General features: G+C 43.2%; 1 long non-coding RNA gene across 1 annotated transcript in view; it reads left to right on the forward strand.

The window, feature by feature from the left end:
- Positions 1-24,569, forward strand: part of LOC138282974 (uncharacterized) — a 209,583-nt gene that overhangs the window by 175,761 nt on the left and 9,253 nt on the right. The window contains exons 2-3 of the long non-coding RNA XR_011201028.1: positions 2,159-2,200; positions 17,388-17,609. This is a non-coding gene — a long non-coding RNA (uncharacterized lncRNA). The remainder of the gene's footprint in view (positions 1-2,158; positions 2,201-17,387; positions 17,610-24,569) is intronic.

A 24,569-nucleotide genomic window follows, 5' to 3' on the forward strand; every position in this document is an offset into this window, starting at 1 on the left:
CATGTCAAAGCACCGCTGAACAGGGCAAAGACAGCCATGGCAAAGCACCGCTGAACAGGGCAAAGACAGCCATGTCAAAGCACCGCTGAACAGGGCAAAGACAGCCATGTCAAAGCACCGCTGAACAGGGCAAAGACCGCCATGGCAAAGCATCGCTGAACAGGGCAAAGACCGCCATGGCAAAGCACCGCTGAACAGGGCAGGCACCGGGTAGGAATGAATGGACCGCCACATCAGGCATCCTTATCCCATGTGCAGCTGGGACAGTGACAGGACAGGAACTTTCACGGGGAGACTCATCCAGTCTGGGCACCAGTCCCCCCCAGTACCAGTAGAGAGCTGCATCTACTTGTGAGACTGTGGCTTTGCACTCCCCAGGATGGCACAGTGGGCAACCCACCCACTGTAGAGACTTGAGAGACTGTGGCTTTGCACTCCCCAGGATGGTAGAGTGGGCAACCCACCCACCGTAGAGCTTTGAGAGACTGTCGCTTTGCACTCCCCAGGATGGTACAGTGGGCAAACCACCCACTGTAGAGACTTGAGAGACTGTGGCTTTGCACTCCCCAGGATTGAACAGTGGGCAACCCACCCACTGTAGAGACTTGAGAGACTGTGGCTTTGCACTCCCCAGGATGGTAGAGTGGGCAACCCACCCACTGTAGAGACTTGAGAGACTGTGGTTTTGCACTCCCCAGGATGGCACAGTGGGCAAGCCTCCCACTGTAGAGACTTGAGAGACTGTGGCTTTGCACTCCCCAGGATACATCAATGGGCATGGAGCCCCGTCGTGGATCTGGCTTTGCAGTCATCCGGCTGAGGTGCCCCCTTCCCTTCCCCCTGAGGTGCCTGTAGTATTTCTTCTGATGCCCCGGCAGTGTTCTCTCCGATTGTGGTCAGGTATCCTTTGTGGGCCTCGCCCATGCATTTTTGGACTGTTGGTGCACGGACATTGTTATGTACATATCTGCACTACTTCTCGTATTGTATACAAATATGACTGATTTTCTAATATATATCTGTATATTTTTGTATGACATGTATATTGCCACATTACAATGTTTGACCGAATTTCGCATTGTCTTTTCATTCTTCCGGGGGGATTGTGGGTTGTTACTGTGATTTTTGTGAATGCATTGGTGTGTATGTTGTCATATGCGAGGGTGGGGGTGTTTGGTGGGTGTCCCCCTAACTTTTGCCTCCCCCCTCCCCCGTGTCGTAGGTGCAGTACTCACCGTTGTCTTCGGCGCCTACGTAGCTGTTGGTCGTAGAGGAGCAGAAACAAGGGCAGTGAGTATTTGGAGTTCCGGCTCCATGGAGTCCACGTTCCTCGCGGGATGTGTTGAGGTGAGCGTTTTCCCATAGCAAAAGCTGTTTCCGCCGTGTTTTTATCCATGATGAATCCGCCCCGGAAAAGGTGTCGGATTGGCGGGTTGTAATACTGTGGGCGGTACATTGTCTTCCGTCTGTCTGTTGGCGGTGACCGCCGTGCTGCTTGTTTGCACCGCCGTGGCGGGCGGTGTGTTAAAGTGGCTGTCTTTGTTGGCGGTTTCCGCCAGGGTCATAATTCCCTTTGTTTTGTCCGCCGGCCTGTTTGCGGTATTTCCGCAGCTTTAACACCGTCCGCCAGAGTTGTAATGACCACCTAAGTAATTAAATAAGAACCACTGGAAATCACCCTGTATAATGTTTGCACTCAATTTATGTTTAAAAAGCTTTTGCGGTTGTGGCACTACTGTATAGCTACAGAATCACAGGCCACTCGACAGCTAGTGCTTGCAAAACCTTAAGGTCACTGTTTGTCTCATCAATACATGATACTTTGTATCTCTCACTCTTTCATTAGTGCTTACAAATATAGATGTAGCAACACCTAAACAATATGAATAAAAATCAAATACAAGTAACAACTTCACTTTGCATTGGAGGTAGTGTCTCAGAATTGTTGCGCCCACTATGCGGACACAAAAAAGGTACCTATACGAGGCTGGCCGATCGATGACACCAGACGGCTTGGTTTTAGATTTAAGTAAGCTGCCTTTATTGGTCTTTTGACAGTATAAATAAGGTGGTTGTTGGATAGTTGTTGTAGGTTGGATGGTTTAAGTGTCTTTCTTCTGCCCGCTACATCTCGTCTTCTTCTTTTCTTTTCTTCCAGGGCCTCGCGGGAAGCGTGTGGAGACAGAAAAGAATAGATACGGTAAGTGTGGGGTTTTCTCTTTCCCTTCCTCTTCTCTTTTCTCTCTGTCTTTCTCTCCACTCTCTTTTCTCACTCCCTGGTTTTCCCTATCTTTTTTTCTGTTACTCTCCTGGCTGTCTTCTCTTTGATGTTCTTTAGTCTTCTTTCCTGTCTTCCCTTCTGCCCTGATGTTAGCGGAATTTCTCTTCTTGGCCCTTCTCTTACTCCCTCGTATTTCCTCTCGTGTCTCCTTTTGTTTCTTTTCTCTGCAATATTGTAGGTGTACTGGTCTCTCTACTGTCCTGGTCCTTTTCTTTCTCTTAGGCCTGTTCTCTTCCTCTTTTCTTGGCTTCTTGTCTTCTCCTGTATTCCTTATCCGATTCCTATACTTATTTACTTCTTATTTGCTTATTCCTCTTCCCTCCCCCTTATCCCCCTGCTCATAGTGCAGTGCCCGTGTTTTCTTTCACCCGTCTCCTTCCCCCTCCCGTCACCCGCTCCTTTCTCCCCGTCCCACACTCCCGTACCTGGATTGGCCACGCTTCTCCTGAAGCGTGGCGGCTCACTCGTGTGCTCCCCAGGGCCAGCGGTCCTCGTCTCTGTAATGGGCCTCCACCGCTCTGGATCCCAACGTCGGTCCGCTCTTCCAAAGAGCGGTTTCGGCGTCTTCCGGGGCAGCGTCCTCCGCAGTCGTCTGTTCCTCTTCTCCTGTCGGCTCCTTCAAACGCCAGCTCCAAATCCCGTTGTTCTCCCCATGAAAGGGAGGAAGCCTCTTTTTGACTACCTTCAGGTCCCGCGGTGGCGGCAAGGAACCAATAGGAAGGCCGTCTTCCCGGGTCGCTTCCATGGCGTTAGGGGCAGCGACAGCACAAGCAAGATCATAGTGTGGGTCGGACTGGTTCGACCCATCATAGGTACACTGACCCCAGGGTATAAAAAGGACACCTGGTCAAGGAGGCCAGCAGCAAAAAGTGCTTATGGTAGACAACAAATATCTCTAGGCCTGGCTAGTGAAGCAGGGGGTCAAGGGACCACCAAAAGGACATGGATACAAATAAAATGTTAGTGCAGAGAGGGTGTGCTCACCAGGCCAAGTTACTATGGTCTGTATTTTTCGTCTGTCAGTTTCATGGGGAGCCCATTTCTGTTGCTGAAGCAAATTCTGAGAGGCTCCGAAAATGTTCTTGAACACCAGCAGGCTTCAAGATTTTTTTTTGTTTGTTTTTTTGTCCTCATACACCTCTGGCCTTCAAACAGCTCCATATCACTCTTATAATGTTCACCATACATGGAGATAACTAATGCCATGGACAACAGAGCTCTCTCATTCAGACTTCGACCACAGTCGAGTAACTAAGGCCCTCATTACAACCCTGGCGGTCAAAGACAGTCGGGGCTGTTTTGGAGTTTTGGAGTTTGTACCGCCAACAGGCTGGCAGTACAAACTCGGGCATTACGACCGTGGCGGAAGTGCCGTGGTCGCACTGCTGAGACTGGCGGTTTCCCGCCACTTTTGTCTCAGCAGTTGTAATCCCCCAGGGCAGCGCAGCCCAGGGGATTACGAGTCCCCCTCCCGCCAGCCTTTTCATGGCATAGCAGACGGTGAAAATCGTGACAGGTGCAACTGCACCCGTCGCACCGCCGCAACACCGCCGGTGAAAAATTTGGGATCACCAAACTTATATAAAAAATACTTTGCGCCACCTTTTTCGGTAGCCACCATAGAGTTAAACATTGTGCCCACTACTGACAGATCTGGAGAGGCAAACAACATCCTAATATTCTTAAGATGAAATGCCCACGCATAATATTGAATATCCGGGAGCGTCAAACCACCCTTCTCTCTTCGTCTACGTAGTTTCTTCCAAGCTATCCTAGGACCCTTATGCGCCCATATAAAGGAGGTTATTTTCTGTTGGCACATAGCCAATCATTTTTGTATCCATAAGTAAAGGAATAGAATTAAAAAGAAAGTTCAATTTAGGCAATATTATCATTTTAATCAAATTGACCCTCCCAATAACTGTGAGAGGCAGATTTAACCAGCTGAGCATTAACTTATTGCACTTTGTTATGACAGATCTAATGTTTACTACAGGTATTTATTTCAAATCGTGAACGATTGACAATCCTAAATACCTCATACAAGTCGTAGTACACCTATTTGCACTCGTCAGATTCCAGACTATTATTTCGGTCTTATCCGAATTGATAAAATAGCCTGAAATCTTCCCAAATTCCTCTGTAATATCCAACAAAATAGGCATTGTTGTCAATAAGTCAGAGGTATAGATTAGATCATCAGCAAGCAAGGCTACTTTCTTCACCCAGACCTTACTTCTAAAAGGAGAAACTCTCAAATCCTGCCTAATTCTCCTAGCCAGCGGTTCTATATACAAGTTGAATAACAGAGGAGAGGGAGGACAACCCTGTCTGGTACCCCTACTGATCTTAAACGAGTCTGTTAGCCTACCATTAACCAACAGCCTAGCCACGGGTGCCTGATAGATGGATCGAATTAAATGACAAAATTTCTGCCCCAGATTACAACGGTCAAGAACCCTATATAGATATTTCCAATTCACGCTATCAAAAGCTTTCTTTGCATCTACTGCTATAACAGCCAAGGCGTCCTGATAAGTAGTTGCTAAGTCAATGGCCCCCATTAAGTTAAATGTCTACTCGTATAAAAATCTATTCCGGGTAAATCCTCTCTTATCAGGGTGAACCAAATCGCTTACCACAGTATTTAACCTGTTCGCCAATATCTTAGCAAAGAGCTTATAATCACTATTTAACAAAGAAATAGGTCTATAAGAATCACACTTCAATGAGGATTTACCAGGCTTTAAAATGAGCGAAATAGTAGCCTCCTCCCAGGAAGCCGGCAAAGCGACTCCACCCTCAAAAATCTCTGAAAACAATTGCAAGAAAAAAGGGACTATAGAGTCCCCCAATGCTTTGTAAAACTCGACCAGGATTCCATCCGGCCCTGGGGCCTTACCATTTTTAATTTCTCTTAACACTGCTCTTATTTCCCCCTCCGTGATATGTCTAGACAAATAATTCAATTTACTCTTTAACAAGCGGGGGTATATCATTTTTCAACCATTCCCCAATCGTCTCCTCGCTTACCTCCCTCTCCTCCGTATTAAGTTCTGAAAAGAACTTATAGAAAAGCTCCCCTATAGCCTCCGAGGATGTAACACTAACCCCTGACTGAGTACCCACCAGTTCCTTGACCACATTACGTACCTGATCCTTTTTACACTTCCAAGCTAATAATTTTCCCATGTTTTCTCCATATTCAAAGTGAGTTTGCTCTCTTGCCTCCCATCGCTTGCCAATCCTAGCTTATAAAATGGATTCCAACTGTAATGTTAGCTGTAATGTTCCTTTTGAAGCCTCAGGCCCCCATCACATGATCGGAAGAGTCCAGCGCGATGGGGAAGTGGCCTCTGCGCACTGACGTCATCAGACATCACTGGGAGGGGTCAGGGGGGGTTGGCGGGATGGAAGGGGAAGGGCTCCCCCTTCCATCCCTGCCTTGGGGGGCTGGGAGGGAAGCCCACAGAGGGAGCGCTAGCGCTCCCTCTGAGCTCCGTGCCAAGGACATAATGGTTACGTCTTCTGCACAGGAGCCCAGTGCCAGTGGACGTAACCATTACGTCCCTGGCACAGAAGGGGTTAAGGCATTCATCCACTCCAACAAAATCAGTAGCACTATTGCCATGTTATTTCTTTTCTTTACACATTGCAAAACTGAGTTTTCTATTAAGGGGTTTGATTGCAGGATTTCCAGAGAATGAATACTTGGTTGGAGGAGGTACTGTAGTAGCAGTGCAGTGGGTTGAGAGGTCCATCACTTTAATAGGCCACATATCAATAGCAGGGTACAAATTGGAAGTAGATGCGGATGTATGGAGTCAAGCCACTATTTCCGAGGGGGACTATGCCTCACTTAGCCCAAGGTCAACAGAGCATGAGATATGTTGATGGTTCCTTTCTTCAAAACCGCTCCCTCTAGGTGTGTGCTAAATCACATAACTCTAATTCAAACCCAATATTTTCTGGGATTCTGCAGAGCTCTGGTTCCGGCCTCTAGCAGACATGGTGGAAGGTTGCAGTCCTAAATTTTTTTCTTATGCGGATGACACCCAAATCATTGAATCTCTACTTCCCAATGAAGATCATAGTTCAGCTACTCTTAACTCCTGCCTTACTAAGGTGGCAACTTGGATGATCGGTAGTTCCCTAAAGTTAAATGGGAACAAGTCTGAAATCCTGCCGGTCGGTAATCAACTACGTCTTCGGGGCCCACATTGTTGGCCTGATAACCTCGGGCCACTCCTACCCCTGCTCGGGTATTCAAGAACCCGGACTTCTGGTTAGACAACAAAGTCATGATAGACCAACAAATCATCAAGGTAGCCACCTCCTGTTTCAGGGTCCTGAGGTGTCTAAGAAAAATTATTTGGCTCTTTCCTGTTTCAGCCCAAAGGACAGTGGTACAGGCACTGATCCTCTCTAGGCTTGTTTACAGTAATATTCTTTATCTGGGGCATTGAAGGCTGCATTTAGATGGCTTCAAATTGTTTAGAATGCAGAAGCTCAGTTGCTGTATCATCTCCTTAAGCATTCTTCAGTCTGTGATCTTCTTCAGGACCTATTTTGGCTCTCAATCTGGAAGTGAGTCCAATTCAAGGCACTATGTTATATGTTTAAAGGGTGACGCCCTATTGTTCCAATCGGTTCTCCACTCTAGTAATTTGAACCTTACAGTTGTCCCCAGGTTTCTTAAGGTCAGGCAAGGTGGGCACTTCGTCTTCTATCTGGGTCCTAAACTGTGGAATTCTTTGCCTGCGTCGCTTAGATCCTGTAAATCTTTAGATAAGTTTAAGAAACTCCTTGAAACTTGTTTTTTCTTATCCTTGTATTTCAGTCCTTTCTGTTGTACCAGCGTGGGGAAACCCCTTTGGATTACAATAATAGTATTTGTTAGAGCTGACAGCCTTAGGGTGGTTATCCCCAAACTTTTTGCCTACCTCCTTCCATTTTCTGAGTCTGTTTTTGCTGGTTTTAGGACTGCACACTTTACCACTGCTGACCAGTGCTAAAGTGCATGTGCTCTCTCCTCAAAACATGGTAACATTGTAACATTGGTTCCTACAGAACTGGCATATGTAATTTACCTATAAGTCCCTAGTAAAGTGCACTGAAGGTGCTGAGGGCCTGTAAATTAAATGCTACTAGTGGGCCTGCAGCACTGATTGTGCCGCTCACATAAGTAGCCCTTTAACCATATTTCAGGCCTGCCATTTCAAGGTCTGTGTGTGCAGTTTCACTGCCACTTTGACTTGGCATTTAAAACTACTTGCCAAGCCTTAAACTCCTCTTTTGCCTCATAAAAGTCACCCCTAAGGTAGTCCCTAGGTAATCCACACGGCAGGGTGCTATGAAAGTAAAAGGCAGGGCATGTACTAATGTGGTTTATATGTCCTGGTAAGGAAAAACTCACCAAGACATTTTTCACTACTGTGAAACCTGCTCCTGTCATAGGCCAGCATTAGGAATGTCCTATATACTTTTAAGTGGTAGATTCTGATCTGAAAGGAGTAGCCCTGTCATGTTTAGTATGGCCAGAATGGTAATAGAAAATCCTGCTTACTGGTAAAGTTGGATTTAATATTACCATTTTATAAATGCCACTTTTAGAAAATAGCCATTTCTCTGCACTTACTGCCTTCTGTGCCTTGCAGCCTGTCTCCAATCTACATTTGGGATGTGATGGTTGACACATTCCACCCAGACAACCATAAATACAGGACACTCAGTCACATCTGCCTTCATCGACATACTGGATGATGCAGGCTCATGGATCCTAGACTCACTGTATAGGAGCTACTACCCACAAGGTATCCTACAACCTTACTTTCATAGTAATTTCTCTGATTGTATTTATTCACAATATCAACGGCCCAGTGATGTTTTCGTTGGACCCTCACATATTGGTGTCATGCTACCTCATCGGGTCTCCTACTAGTCTCTATTAACCAGGATGGCCTCAACCATGTTCCAGGGAGCACTTTTGAGATTGATCTCAATGGAGTCTACTGGGATATAGATAACAATACCTAAAGTCACCACTATATACCATTATTTAGGTGCCTAAACAGAAATGCTATGGGGGACTATAGGAAGCTGAGTGTCTTCACACCCTAATTATCTTTTGACATGTTTCAGCCCTCATGGTTAGACCACTATGGGTCAGAGGCTTGCATCAGAACCTATACGTAGATGCCCTGTAATCTTTGTTTTGAGTGTCACATCTTACTTGGTCATAGTCTTAATACAAACAAGAAACAAGAAAACAACATATAACATTGAACAAAAACCAGGCCTACTTACCCGTGTTTCTTATTTTAGGCATCTATTAGTGCCTGTACTTGGAGAGAAGATGGTATATACAAACAGCAGGCTGTTAGTCACATGATTATAGTATGCTTTTCATATATTGGCAGACAGAAAGACATAGCATGCACGTTAGCATGGAGACATTGCATTAAGGACCCATCATGGTGTGATCATTATGCAACCACTGTATCATGTAGGCATATGAACGGATATTACAAGGATGCATTTGCTGTTCCACTGCAAGTATAATGGAGACAGTGGTTATGAGATAATGCATACTGCACAGTGATGGACAGTAGGTCCTTACCCTTCCTGGTATCTCTTAATGCTTCAATGGGATGGGGGCACGCCCCTTTAGTCAGACTCTGGATAGCAAGTCAATATTCAATCATTAGTTCAGATTGGCCCATATCAGTTTTACCTAGTTGTTGCTGTCTCAAATGTGCTCATCACTCCAAGGGTGCCGTGCCGCTGAGAGTACCTATTCCATGCCCAGCTCTGTAACCTGCGATACTGGCTGACATTTGATCACAGGTTTTAAAGTGTTTGTCCTTACCACGCCATGAGTGTCATGTGGCCCCAAGGAATTATGGCGATTGCAGCCGGGATTTGCCAGAAGCAGATTCTGATTGCCTTGTTCATGGTCAAAATTAGATTATTCTTATGGCATTTGTATTTAAACAAATAATTTTCTGTTTTTTGCTGGTTCTAATGCACACCCTACTTTTAAGAGGAAACAATATTTAACATTTGAGATTTTTGTGAGGTTTCTTTGTTTTGTGGTAAATTTGACAGCAATTTTTCAACATAAGAATACGTTAACAGAGAAAAACTGGACAATGAATGGTTTGTATTCTAATACAATATTAATTGATTAAGCTAGTGAGGGCTCTATTAAGGATTGTTAAATATGCTATTCCATCATTTAGATGTATTATTACACACATATACATAAGAGTGTACATTGCTGTCTCAACATATATATACATAACATCATGGAGCCGTCCTTACGTTAAACCGATCACATCCACGTATCAGGGTCGGTGCTGAGAAGTGGGTGCAGAACCCACTTGCAAAATATTCACAAATGCCATGCCTGGAAAGACACAAACAACTTGCACTCTGTGATGCAGGTTGTCAAAGGGTTTATTGTTGACGGGTTTCTCCAGAACTGTCTTTGTCAAAGCTAATCAACAGTGAAACTGTGTCCAATTTCCCTAAAAGAAAAAAATCATTAGCATGGAAATGATAAACAGACTATGTGTATCACTACAAAGATCCATTCATAGGGATGCAAACGGTCTTTTAACGTGTCAATCCAAGACGCCCCTCGCACAAAAAAGTTGCATGGTTACAAAAAGTAAAGAATAAAAAAAAAAGAAAATCAATAATCATGAGATTAGGATTCACAATGGGATTAATTTAAAAGTCTTCCCCAGAAGAAAGAAGTTGCTAAGTACATACTAATGTCAAGTGGCCAGGGTACGTGATAAAGTTAAAGCAACAAGCTTCACCGGGAAAGGCAAGTTACTAATTCCATAAGGATGCCAAGTGTTAAACAGTGTACACCTCTATTGCATCCCGAATGTCAAAATCCAGATAAAATTTGAATTCCATAAACGTGCCAAGTGGCCCGTTGATAGACATAATACACCTCTCAAGTGGCACAAAGAAATGACCATTCTGTCTCCCTCACGTTAGCACCCTCAAAATTGTATACATGACTCTATTATTCAAATGCGTTCTACTCAAATAACTATCATCTTCAGAATCAAGAACTAAATATCAAGAACAACCTGAAAGTGTGAGAGAATATGTTAATCAACAAAGTTACGCAACACACAGTGAAACCCCCTTGTGATATGAAAAGAAAGAAAAAAATTATAATGAGGAAAGGGGGGAGAGGACTGGCGATCCCTTAAAAAGCAATTTGTTTAAAAAAAAAAAAAGTAGTGGGTGAGGACATAAGTAATCAAGCACATATCAATATGGCATTAGAGATTACACAACAAAAATAAATATTGTGTTACATGTACAAATAAATTCACTCAAGAAACCCCTAGGTTTCAATCTCTTGATCATCTAAGTCCATATACATATTTCGCCTGACATCAGTTCAGTACTTAAGGAAAGCCCATGTGCACCAAGAGGGGGCACATACATCCAATTTTTCAGACCAAAAAAGGATACATACAGTCCAATTTCTCAACCAATATAAACATGAAACTCCTTGTCCTGGTTGAGGTCGCTTGGGTGCTTTGTATTGAGTTTGTTTATATATTCTGACTCCATCCTTCTCAGGGTGCATTTGCTATCACCTCCTCTTACATTGCCAACAACCCTGTCAATCCCAAAGAAGGAAAAATCATCAGTACGATGTGTATGGCATGAGTGGTAATGACAAGCTGCTGGGTAATTTGGATCCTTGTTTTTTATTGCATTTAAGTGCTCTAGAATTCTCTTTTTCACGGGAAAGGTGGTACTTCCCACATACTGGAGTCCACAAGGACAGACTAAAACATAAACTACAAAATCACTGTTACAATGTATATATGTATGTATTCTAAGGATCTTCTTTGTTGGTAATGTGTATGACTTCCTGTTAGTGCTATGGGTACATGCTTTACATTTTGCACATTTGCACCTTTGTTGTTCCTTAAGCCATGACCCTGGATGTCCTGTTGATTGATAGGGTAACTGTGCACTAGCATGTCTCTCAGAGAACTGCTTTTTTTTTTGGTTATCAGTGGGTGGGGGCTGACTAGATTACAGATAACCTGGTCAGATTTCACCAGGTGCCATTGTTTCCTCAAAGGCCTGCTGACCTGGTTTGTCTCGCTGTTGTATGTGGTTATCATTCTAATCTCTTGAGCACCCTTGTCTCTGTTTTTAGGCACCAACAAACTGTCTCTGGATGCTTTCTGACAGGCCACCTTGAGCACCCTTCCTGGGTACACATATTCATATATATACCTATACACATGTGCACACTTGCCTATATACTCGTGTAGTACAGGTATATATCTAGTGATATCAAGTTCACGTAGAGTTTATCCGATTCCAAGGTATGTCATCACTTAGATCTGTGTGATGGCCTTCAGTTTGTAAACCCATCTCTTCTCTCTTGACATATTTCCAGAAGTAATTTTTCTATTCACATCGTTATCACTGCATCCTTTCTTAGTGGAATGGGATATCATCTCTGTAGTGCTACGTTGGCACCTGATGGTGCTACAGTGTTCTGTGATTCTTGGTCTAATCTGTCTGGTGGTCAGTTGTACATTCTTGTACCCAAAGAGACATGTGATCAAATAGAAGACATTCATGGAATTGTAATTGGTGTGACTCCTTTGTTCCCAAAAGTATTTTAGGCCTAGGTCCAATGTAGTTGTATGGGATGTAAGTACATACAGGACAGTGACCACATGGGAAATGTTCTTTAACTTGTGGGAGGACCCATAGTGTGCCTTATGTCTGTGGTTCTGTGATTCTAGGTCTAGTGTGAATGGGAAGATTTATTAAACTGGTATGTGAAAGACAGAAGTGGTATCTTTAGGTTTAGTCTACTGTACAATATGCTCCAGTTTTTGTTAATAATTTTCTTCACCTCATTTGAATTGTTGGTAAGGGAACTTACACAGATTCTGTAGGTACCTCTCTCTCTTTGTCTGTATTTTCCTGTGGCTGAACTTTTCCCTTTTATCTAGTCCTGCCACTAGTTGTGAGATTGTGCCTGTCCAAAAGTTTCTCAGTTCATTTGTTTTGCTTCCGCCTTGTCATTTTACAGATCTGAGCAAATTTGCCTAATGTCTAAAAATGTACCTATCAGGATAGTTTCTCACAGTGATCAGGAGATGTTTAATGGTGTATTAAGCTGTTCTTATCAGTTGCTTTGGTATACATTGATAATGAATACCCCCTTTTCTGCTCTTATCACTAGATCTAGGAAGGGAAGTTCTTGGTTGCTCATGGTCAGGTGAAATTTAGAAACTTATTGCGTGAGATCAGCCAAACCAGAAATTCATGGGCCACTTATTCTGATCCCTGTAATATTATGAACATGACATCAATGTAACATCACCAGATTAGTTTGAGTTAGCCCAAACATGATTTTGTTCTAAATGGTGTATATACAGTCACGCTATGCTGGGGCAAAGATACTGCCCATTGATGTACCATGCTGTTCATGCCATCAAATTCAAAAATAGTTTCTTTTGAGCGCCAATCTGGCAAGTGCCATGATGAAATCCATGGGGGGGTTACCAATCACAGGTGTTTTATCCCAGTGGATCTTCTATGACCCTCTTGGGGGATACTTCTGTATAAGGCTTCAATATCTAACACTATCACGCATTCTGTGTCTGGATTAAACTGAAAATCTGTCAACATGATTTGATATACAAAGGCATTTCTTTCACTAATTGCCTCAGGAACTAATCCACAAACACTAGAAAGGGATCCAATACAGATCCAATCCATGATACTATGGGGCATCCTGGAGGGAGATTCCAGTTCTTGTGAATCTTGTTTAAAATGTAGAAGTATTGGACCTTTGCTTTTTGTGATCAGGATTTCAGCATCTTTTTAGTGATCCAGTCCATCTCTCTTGCATGTTTCACCATATCTTCATTTTCAGAGAGTAGCTTTCTAGTTGGATCTGATGGTAGGACTTTGTAGTTTCTCCTTTTTGATAGGACATGAACGCATGCTTGTTGATAGTCTTCCTTGGTCTGTGTAAGTATGGCCCACCGTTATCTGCAGGCTTAATAGTGATGCCTTCTCTAAATTGAAGGTTCCTCAAGGCTACTTGTTCACTTCTAGTAAGATTGTAGAACAATGTTTCTTTGTCTTCCAGTGCCTCTATTTCCTTGTATCCGCCTGTTCCAAGGGTATTAGCTCAGGTGGTATGGCAGTCAAGGTGCAAAGGGGTTGAAAAATGATTATTTTCTTCAGGTCTGTATGAGAGGAATCCTCAGGTGTCATTGGGGTTTCTGAAGAGAAGACATGGACCCTGATCATCCTGATTAATTCCACAAGCTCACACCACAGTTTGAATTTGCCTTTTTGTTTGGTTGGGAGAAACCCTAGTCCTTTGTTTAGTACAGTCATTTCATCTTGTGAGAAGGTAAACAGCGTCAGATTTATCACCAGTCTAGCTGTTGCTGTGTTAGACCTGTATGCCTAGCGATTTGCCCCCAGAGGTCTTGCCTTTTCCCCTCCTGTTTTCCTGAAATTGTTTTTCTTGCTCTTAGGAGTCTGTGCACTTTGCCACTGCTAACCAGCTCACACTCCCAGAAACCCAGTAAAATTGGCTTACAGCTGATTGGCACATTTAATGTGCTGATAAGTTCCTTGTAAAGTGGTATACCATATGCTCAGGGCTGGTAAATTAAATGCTACTCGTGGACTTGCAGCAATATTGTGCCATCCACATGAGTAGCCCTTAGAACATGCCCCAGCTCTGCCATTGCAGCCTGTGTGCAGTTTAAAACTGCCAATTCAAATTGGTGAAATAAGCCTAAAACTCTCTTTTTAATACATATAATACGTATTTCAACCCTAGGGTGGGCCCTAAAAAGCACATAGGGTACTTTTAAGTTTTACATGTCCTGGTATCTCTTAGTGAAAAACTCAGCAAAATGTTGTCTACTACTGTGAGGTCTGCATTTCCCATAGGATAACATTTGGTTACCTTATTACATTTAATAAGTGATGACTTTTGGTTGTGAACAGGTAGAAAATGTCATGTTTGTTGTCTAAAGAATTGTATTGTAATTTAAAACCTCTTTAATGGTAAAATCAGAATTTAAGTCACAATTATGAAAATGGCACTTTTGGAAAGTTGGTATTTTCTTGTTTTACCGATTTGATGCCTGCAGCTTGTATCCTGGGCAACATGGCCAGATGTAGTTGGCAGGTGGTCTTTGTGTATTCCTCCCAGACAGTAACAAAGGGGGACTGGCAGGATGGAAGGGGCAGAGAGAGCTGTGCACAGTCCCACTTACATTTCAATGGGGCTGCCTCAGCACACATACAAGGAACTTCACACTAGCCTTCTGTGAACTCAGACTCAATGGAGCCTGGACAGGGAGGCAGGACATTGCAGAACCATCTATGGAGTGAAAACTCCAGAAGTTTCTTTCACTTCAAAGTTGGCACTAGGTATAAAAATAGGGATCTCAGACCCACTCTTCAGTTCACTTCTGGACTCTCAGAGGACTGCCCTACTGCGTGAGGCCTGCTGTGTACTTCAGAGAACTGCCCTGCTGCCGGAAACCTGCCCTTTGCCCTCAGAGGGCTGCCCTGCTGCTTGAGATCTGTTTCCCTGCTTGAACCCAAGACCGATAGAGAAACTCCAAAGGCTAGGTTTCTGGCTTCCTGTTCAGAGATACATGGACACAAAAGCTCCAACAACTTGCAAAGTGCAACTGGACCCAGCCTGAAGTGAGTCTTGACCCTTCAAGTGGTGTCCCCCAAATGCTGGACCCTTGGAAGTGGTGATAAAGATGCCAAACCAGCCAAAAACCCAAAACGTAGACCTTAGAAAATGTTCTGCCAAAAAAAGAACTGAGAGGAGACTGAGACCTACCTGCTTGCTGATCTGCCAGAGGTGCATCACCAGTTTTGGCTTGACTTCATGATAGCTCTCACTACATTCTTCTCCACATCAGCCGCTCCTCATGGAAGGATATCCGGCCTCCTGGAGCCCTCGTTTGATACAGCCTGCAGCTTCGTCCCACCAAACGTAAAAATTTTCAAAGCAACTTTGTCCAGCTGCTCCATGACCATGACTCCTCCTCTTCGTAAACCTCCAGCTGCATTGCGCCGCCGAACTTCACATTCTAAGACGTTTCTCTTAGAAATTTCTAATAAGTCTGAAGGTAAGTCACAACCAGGCCCAGTCGAAATCTTGTATCCGATCCATGCTCCATTACAGTCACCCTTAGCTTTTGACTTTGCTCCGGTCTCACGCCACTAGATGTCCGCGGTTTGTGCTTTGATCTTTTAGACACTAGAGTGCACTATGAACTTTAAAACAATCATAATTCTGGTTCTACTGATTGTTTTTCTGATGTTTTGGTGTCAAATAATTGATCGAGTTGTAATCTATGTTTGTAAATTAGTGTGGGATATCTCATGCGTTGTGTTTTCACTTCATTATCATTTGAGTGCTGCATAAATACTTTACACATTGCCTCTAAGTTAAGCCTGTCTGCTTTTGTGCAAAGCTACTAGAGGGTTAAGCACAAGGTAAGTTACTGACATTTGTGGTACACTCTGACAAGGACTATGGTGGTTGCTTGAGAAGGGCTCACACACCCCTCAAATAACAACCCAATTTTTCGTGTTGGTGTTCAGTGGTGGTATTCAGTACTTATGTTTGTGCAGTGCCATTCAGTAATTTCGTTTAAAATCCCATTATAAATAGTTTGATTCCAAATTTGACCTCCTTTTAAATTTTCTTTAATTGGCCTCTTTTGGTTTCTCCATATTTACTCCCAGTCTAGCTGAGTGTTTGTGCCTGTGATCCTACTTGCAAGCATGGAATTTGGCAACCTGCGGAAATCAGAGGATTCTACAAGGAAAGGGGGCTACCAGTAATTAGGAGCTCCAAAAGACAGCGTCTTCAGAAGGCCCTTAGGTCCTCCTCCTGGTCCTCTGCTGTGGCTTGAAACTGGTGGGCTCCACCAGCTGCAAGCCACGGCAGAAGACTAGGAGGAGGATGAGGAGCTGGCTTTGGAGGAGGAGGAGGGCCTGGTCACAGACCCTGAACTTCAGCTGCCTGAGAAGGAAGACAGGTTGGTGCCAGAAATGGAGCCTCCTGCCAAAGTAAAGAGCAGGGAGGCCTCCCACCGCCTGTACCTTGAAGAGTGTGATGACAGGAAAAGTGAGAGGGAGTTCAAGCTGCATGTGTCCAAACTCAAGGTAGAGGAGACATCTACTCAGAGGGCCTTGGAGGAGAACAGCATGACTCATGAGATGAGTTTTAAGTAGCTGGGCATCAGAGCTAAACAAGCAGAGTCAAGCAGCAATGGTGGCAGCATACATTCAGTGTCAATTTGTTGAAGTAAGCCTCAGCAAGGCCTACTAGTGCAAGGGGTTCACCCTTCTCTGCACAGAGTCCTCAGACCATATAGGAAGAAGTTGGCACAGAAACTGAAATAAAAGACAAAGTTTATTAAACCTCATGAGGTGGTACTACAGTTCAAACAGCACCCTTCGGTAATGTTTAAAGTAGCACACTGAACTAAGAGAACATGGTCCTTTTATACCCACTCAGGGGCTAAAAGAAGGTGGTACAATTATAGAAGAAGACTTAAATACATGTAAGGTCATATGGAAATGCACAGTCGACAGGAGGGGCTAACAGTTTCAAGGACTAGTTGACACATTACTGTCTGTTACTGATTACTAACAGCTGCAGATCTTACTGGGTATGTGCAAAAGTGGGAGATGCTAAATATAACTTGTCACTAGACAGATTTTCAAGAGTAGTTAACAGAAAGGTAGGACAGAGCACATGGCGAGCACATGGCAGAGAAAATGGCTGCCATGAATACAAAATGGATTCCGCCAAATGTTCACAATAGTTGCTAAATACAAGATGTCTTCTGCTAATGGTTAATCTAATCGCTATTAAATTACAACAGACGACCCTTTCAGCATTAGCTGAAGACATTTGTCTTTCTGGGATAATCTAAATATTCATCTTGTATATTTATGCTCATCATTTCAGCTATTTCCTTATCTAACATGTGTTGTGCTTTCATTTCTGTAATATTTCTTTTGGTAGGCATACAAGCAGTAATACACATGGAGCAGAACATTGGACCACACTGAATACAGATACAGCATGCGAAAAATATTGCAATCTTTACACACTGGATAGTCAGTAGTTTCCAGCCCCAAGCGGAAACAAGAGCCCAAAACCATCCAGAAAAAGTCCAAGTACCAGTCGCTGTGTGGAGTTCTGCAGCAATTTAATGCAATTTAGATATTGCATCATATACTGAAGGTGAGTGATCTGGAATAAAAACACAGCAACTACTACCGATGATGCGACATGCACCACCTCAATCAGCTAATATCACACCTAGTACCATACGATTTTGGAGCGCTACAATCCTCGCAATTTGGAGCTCCTCTGTAATATTCCCAAGTGCCAGAGCTGCCTGATTGGTAACAGCTTCCACAACCCTAGTCAATCATCTCACTTTCCTACTGTTTAACGCAGCACCCACAAAGGAGAACAACCCTAAATTAAAATCAACATATTGTTGCAGGCTAGTGTCCGTTTGGTCTACATCATTTGTACTTATTGTCCTTTTATATCTATTTTTAATGATGCCATTGAACAGTTTAAAATCTCGGTGCTATGATGCAGGGGCCAAAAACACAGGGGGTAATAGAAAAGATACATAACACACACCTGACCACCCAACAGGTAGTTGGTAATATCCATAGTTACCACAAACAAAATATGTATTGTGTGAAGCTGTAAAACTACTATTATTTACACCCTCAATAGTTAAATTCAAGGTACAATTGCTTATCCCTACTGGAATTCGCTCAATGCTACGTATACATAAATCTGCTTTAGTTTTTGCAACAGAAATCACAAATTGTTCTTTCTTGTCAGAGTCTCTTATATTTGTGAAGACATATGGTATTGAAACATTGTCCGGTTGATACTCTTCCCATTTCCATTTAGTTCCTTTGGCTTGGGGATGCCCATCTTTGTCTTGGTAGCATACTTTATTAAGGCGAAAAAGAAGTCCGCCCTCTGTACGTTTTCCAGATGCAAACAAAAGCGTATACCAAGCTTGACAAGAACCATTGTGTGAAAAAGGAAGAGGAATGAAAGGTGTTCCTCCTTTCTTTTGATGCGCAGGTATTATTCCACATACCCAACAGTTAGTATTTGTAGCAGTATGAGTATGATGCAACATCTGAATGAAAGTATTATTGAAGTACGATTGACGGTGCTTCTCCTCCTGATAGGGAAGTGTAAAGTAATAGTGATCCTCTGGTACTGGAGTAGTGGCAACAAAAAACTCACGAGCAGGAGCCTTCTTTTCAACAAACCAGGTGATTATTGCTATAACCACCAAAACAACAACAAACCCCATAGTACTAATGATCAGTTTGTTATTCATTTTAGCAACAGTGATAATCAACCCTTTCAGAAATTAATTAAAAACAATCGTTGGAGCTCTTATCCCTGGGCAGCCGCTGATTTCTTCACCACGGGCCAAGACGGGTGTCACTACTCTAATGCATGGCTGATCCCCCCCCCTTGCCACATTGGCTCACCGCTTCACTAACCCAGGGCGGTAGCGCAACCAGTTTTCTCCAGCACTACGGGGTCTTTCCTCGGTCTCACATTATATCGTGACACTCCAGAAATCGTATGGTCCGGGAAGAACTCTGCAGATTCGTCAGGTGATTTAGCACGGCTTTTCTCCGTAGTCAAAATCTCTTGATGATCGGTCAGCACAGCAGGTTCCACCAAGGTAGGTAGCACTCTCTTGCAATGAGTACTATGGACCCAATTCTTTCGGTTCGTCACTCGAACTGCTGTCCTTGTCGCAAGGAGCACCTGCTCTGGGCCTCGCCACCTTGGTTCCAAGCTGCTTGATCTTTCAAAGGACTTAATCATCACCTGGTCACCAGGTCGGAGTTCATGGCCTTCACCTGTAGATCTGTCAGGAAGTGCTTCTCGAACCTGTTGATGAATAGAAACCAAATTGTCAGTTAACTGTGCCAAATAATCATTCATCAGGACACAAGGTACATCATATACAGAATTTGGCTTAGGAACTTCCCAAATGTTCATTGGCCTTCCAAACACGATTTCGTAAGGAGTAACGCCGATTCGAGAGAGTGGCACTGACCTAATAGACAATAATGCCAACGGTAATGCATCCGGCCAAGTTAAGGATGTGGAAGCCTGTATCTTCGCTAACTTCACCTTCAAAGTAGCATTATACCTTTCCACCAACCCTGCTGATTGTGGGTGGAAAACCACATGGAACTTCTGTTCGATCCCTAATGCGTTCAGGACATACTTAATAACTTCAACAACAAAATGAGGTCCGTTATCATTCCATAAAAGTCTGCAAACACCAAACCTAGGGAAAAATTCTTTCAAAAGCACCTTCGCTGTGGTAATGGCAGTAGTATCCTTTGTGGGGTATGCCTCTATCCATTTACTGAAGGCACATACCACCACCAAGACATACTTTAAATTGTTGCAGCGTTCAAGCTGAATATAATCCATTTGTAGAACTTCGAAAGGTGCAGTTGGTGTAGCAAACCCTCCCGCAGGAGTACGTGTCCCTTTTCCTGGATTGTATTGTAAACAGATCAAACAAGACTGTACTACTCTCTTAGCTGTACTGGAAATTTCTGGATGCTCCCAAACTTGCGTAAGCAACTTCGTTATTGTTGAAGCTCCAACATGTGCCAGCCCATGTGCCATCTGAACCATAGGTTGATCCATCTGCTTATTCCGCCAACAGCCCTCATCATCCAATTCTCCTCCTTCAGACCATTGCTCACGTTCTTTCACAGAAGCAGATTTCTGTATATCTAATACGTCTTGTCTAGCATTATTCCAACGTTCAGCGTGTGACTTCACTACATACATAGAAGTAGTACTTCGCTGCATCGCAGTCACACGTGCTACGCGGTCCGCAAGGGCATTACCTTGCCCTATCTTATCGGTCACTTTCTTGTGTGCACTAATATTCACAATAGCTAGTTTCTTTGGATATGTCAATGCAGTCAAGAGGTTATGCACTAATTCTCCGTGCACTATCTGCATCCCGTGGGATGTGAGAAAGCCTCTCTCCTTCCAAAGCAAACCAAAATCATGAGCCACTCCAAAAGCATAGCGGCTGTCTGTATAAATGTTCACACATAAGTCAGTACTAAGCTCACATGTTCGTGTCAAAGCTATTAGTTCAGCTGCTTGAGCTGACTTCTGTGGTATACGAGCTGTCTCCACTACCGTGTGTATTGTGGTGATTGCATATGCAGCTGAGGTCGTACCATCTGGCAACTTCAAACAAGACCCATCAACCCACAATTCCCCGTCTACATCTGGAAGGGGCGTATCTTGTAAATCAATATGACCCTTTGTCTGTTCTTCGGTAAGGAATATACAATCGTGTGTTTCTTGTGACTGAGGCTGAGTCACCGGATATGGCAACAAAGTGGCTGGATTTAGTGTTGCACATCTCTTCACTGTAATGTGAGGAGCCAGCAATGTCAATTCATATCCTGTCAGGCAAGTGCTAGTTAAATGTTGTGTCTTTGTTTGATTTAAAAGAGCATCAACCGCATGGGGTACTAACACCAACAGCTTATGTGACAAAACTATCCCTTCACTCTGACGTATTGACACAGCTGTTGCGGCAACTGAACGAAAACACCCAGGTAGCGCTCAAGCGACAGGATCAAGTACTGCTGAAAAATATGCACAGGGACGCTGTTGATCGCCATGTGTCTGTACTAAAACTGACAATGCACATCTATCTTTCTCATGTACGTAAAGTGCAAAAGGCTTCATGTAATCTGGAGTACCTAACACTGGTGCTGAACAAAGGGCTTGTCGTAGCTGCCGGGAAGCAGTCTCACATACATCTGTCCATGGGAAAGGCATTGGAGTATATTTAGTCAAAAGTGCTAGCAAAGGTTTGACAATGTGTGAAATCCCTAATATCCATTGCCTACAAAAAGAAGTAAGACCAAGGAATTTACGAACATCTTTCTGAGTAGAGGGTACTGGTGTGTCTAAAATTGCTTGAATACGATCTGATGTAAGTGCACGGCCCTCCTTAGACAAAAGGTGACCTAAATAGGTTACCTTTGGTCTACAATATTGCAATTTCTTTCGTGACACTTTATGATGGTGTGAAGCAGGAAAAGAAAGTAAGGACAAAGTACACTTTTCACATTGCTCAGGGGTATCAGCTGCCAACAAAATATCATCGACATATTGTATGAGAGCCACACCTTAAGGCAAAACAAAAGAATCAAGTTGTCATTTTAACGCTTGACTATAAATACTAGAACTCTCAGTATAGCCTTGAGGAGCTCTGCAAAATCTATATGATCGTTTATTCAAAGTAAAACCAAACAAATATCGGCTGTCAGTATGAATAGGGATCGAAAAGAAAGCATTCTTCAAGTCTATCACAGAGAACGTAGTTGCTGTCGGGGGAACCAAAGTAAGAAATGTTGTGATGCCAGATACCACAGGATATTGTGGTATCACAATCTTATTGACTTCTCGTAAATCAATAATGAATCAGTAAATCCTAGTATCAGTATCCTTTTTCAGAATAGGAAGAATCGGACTGTTACAAACATTATACAGAACTTCCTCAACAACTCCAACTGCAATAAGATCATGCACAATTCGTGTGAGTGCTTCTTCGCCCTCCTGTAAAATTTTGTATTGAGGCAAACGTGGCAATACAGCTCCCTCCTTGACACTAATATGTACCGGTGAAATAATCATTTGTCACACATCAGTATCTGAAGTAGCCTACAAAGTACTAGGAAGTAAAGCTAATGCAATATCCTCTTTAACAAGACAAACTTTTTCCATCACAGGATGATTATCATTTAAAATAACACGCAGCCCTTCAGGAGAGCATCGTATTGTAGCCCTGAATTACTTGAGCATATCAAGACCCACAATATTGTCTGGTGTATTTGGAGAAAGCAAAAATGGACATGGAGCAGTACATTTATCAACATGGAATGCAAGTGGTTGTGACAATGGGCTAGGGGAAGGTGTTCCATCGAAACCTATCGATGTAATGGTTAAGCCAGACAGGGGAGCCCTTGGAATCAATTGTTTAGACAAGGCGCTACGAGTAGCTCCTGTATCAACCAGAAACTGATCAGTAGAACCCAAAACATGTGCTGTAACATAGGGACCCCTCTGATCTACTGGAACTTCAACTGATTCCTTACCCCATCCTAGGCAATCCTATGCATAAGCAGAATCTTGGAAATCAGGCTGCACATAGTTAGACATCTGGTATTGGTTGCGTCTATCAAAAGTGTTAAACCCATCCTGCCCTCGTACATTAGCATCAACCCTAGCATGATCATTTGTGCTTCTTCTAGGCCCTGAATATCCTGAGCGATTTCTCATTTGTCCCGACCATGTGAACACTGCTGAACACGTAGTGCTGGACAATCAGCAGACCAATGCCCAAATTTCTTACAATACGCACACTGATCAACAGACAAATTCGAACGAGCGTAAGAAGAACCATAAGATCCACGTCCACCTCTATCACTACCTCTAAAAGGCGGACCATAAGCTTGAGCCAACATAACTTTCGTCTTTAATTCTTTAATCTTTTTATCCTCGCTACCTTTTGCTTCTAATTCCTGATGTTCATAATACTGAGCCATAGTCAAAAGAGAAACCGGAGTAGAGGTAGTCCATGAACTTTCAATAGCTTTTAGACGACTAGCTATTCCTGGTAATAGATTTGCGACATATTTATCGACAAACAAATGTCTGCCCGTATCATCTGACAATAACTGGCTGCTAAAATCATGAAATGCTTCTTCAAAGCGTGTAAAGAAATCAGAGACCGATTCATCTGCCTTTTGCTTACAAGACGCTAAAACAGTCCAATCTATCTTTTTAGGGGGAATAATCATTTTTAACTTAACTAATATGGCTGCGAGAAGATCTAGAATCAACTGATACGGCTTTTTTCGCAGGTTCTCTATCCCCATCTATCTGTTCTAATTCTTTCCATGACGCCCTAAAAACTACACGATCATCAATTTTATGAACAGTTCTCCACATATCTGGCGGTAATATCAATCCGAAAAATAAATCAATGTCAGCCAAAGTCATAGTACAAGAACTAATTGCTCCCTCAACTTCCTCATAAAAGGCGGCTGGATTTTTCCGCGGGCCAGGTAATGCTGTTTTAAGTACCATTACATCTGCCCTATTCCAAGGAGTATACACCCAATTATAAACAAAATAACCCTTAGCATCAACAGAAGTTTTATCATCACTTGTACCCAACCCTTTAGGAGGAACATACAAAGGCGCTGCCTCCCGCATTGGTTTCGCTTGAACTATCATAGTCTTTTCTGTTTCGAAGATGGAAGCTTGCACCCCGCCGGTTTGAGATGTCTGTGCAACTACCTGCACAGCCCTTTTCTCCTCTTGCAAACGGACTGCCACAACACATAACTTCACCAAACGCCTGATTGCATCAGTCACCTGGGAGAAAACAAAAAGACCATCACACATTTGCTTATGATCAGCTGCTACATCATCGGGCTCTAACTCATCAGAATATTTCCGATATAGTTCAATAACTTCTGTGCCAAATGCCTCAGTAAAATATAGCTGCTCCTTTTCCGTCCACCCTTTCATGTTATCTAAAAGTTCAGAAGCAGAGACAACGCTACGAATTGTTTTACGAGCAATAGATGGAAGCTCAGACGCACGGTCAGCAGACAACATAGAGTGACTGTCTCGTATCTTCTGTTGCTCCGAACCGGAGACCTTAGCTAACTCATGAGGGGCAGAAGGAACGACATACGGAGGTGGAGGGCGATCTAGTAACAACAAATCATTGTGAGGTTTATTAAGGATAGGATAGAGAAGTTGCCTAACGGTGTATTGGCCAGTTTCCTGTAATTTACGTTCTTTCTCTTCTAGCTCCTTTAAGTCATTTCTTTCTTTCTTTCTCATTTCCAATGCTTTCACATATACATTCTTCCGCTGCTCTTTCTCAAGCAAGGCTTGCTCACGCTTCACTCATCCACGCACTTCTTTCTCCCACATACGTACAGAGTCAAACATATCTTGCCTAGACCTTCGCTTACACATACATTGTTCCACATACTCAATCTTTCGCAAATCAAATGACCCATGCATAGGCCAACGTAACTCAGGATCCGCACGAGTGTATTTATT

Source organism: Pleurodeles waltl, chromosome 1_1, assembly GCF_031143425.1.
Source record: "Pleurodeles waltl isolate 20211129_DDA chromosome 1_1, aPleWal1.hap1.20221129, whole genome shotgun sequence".
Taxonomy (NCBI): domain Eukaryota; kingdom Metazoa; phylum Chordata; class Amphibia; order Caudata; family Salamandridae; genus Pleurodeles; species Pleurodeles waltl.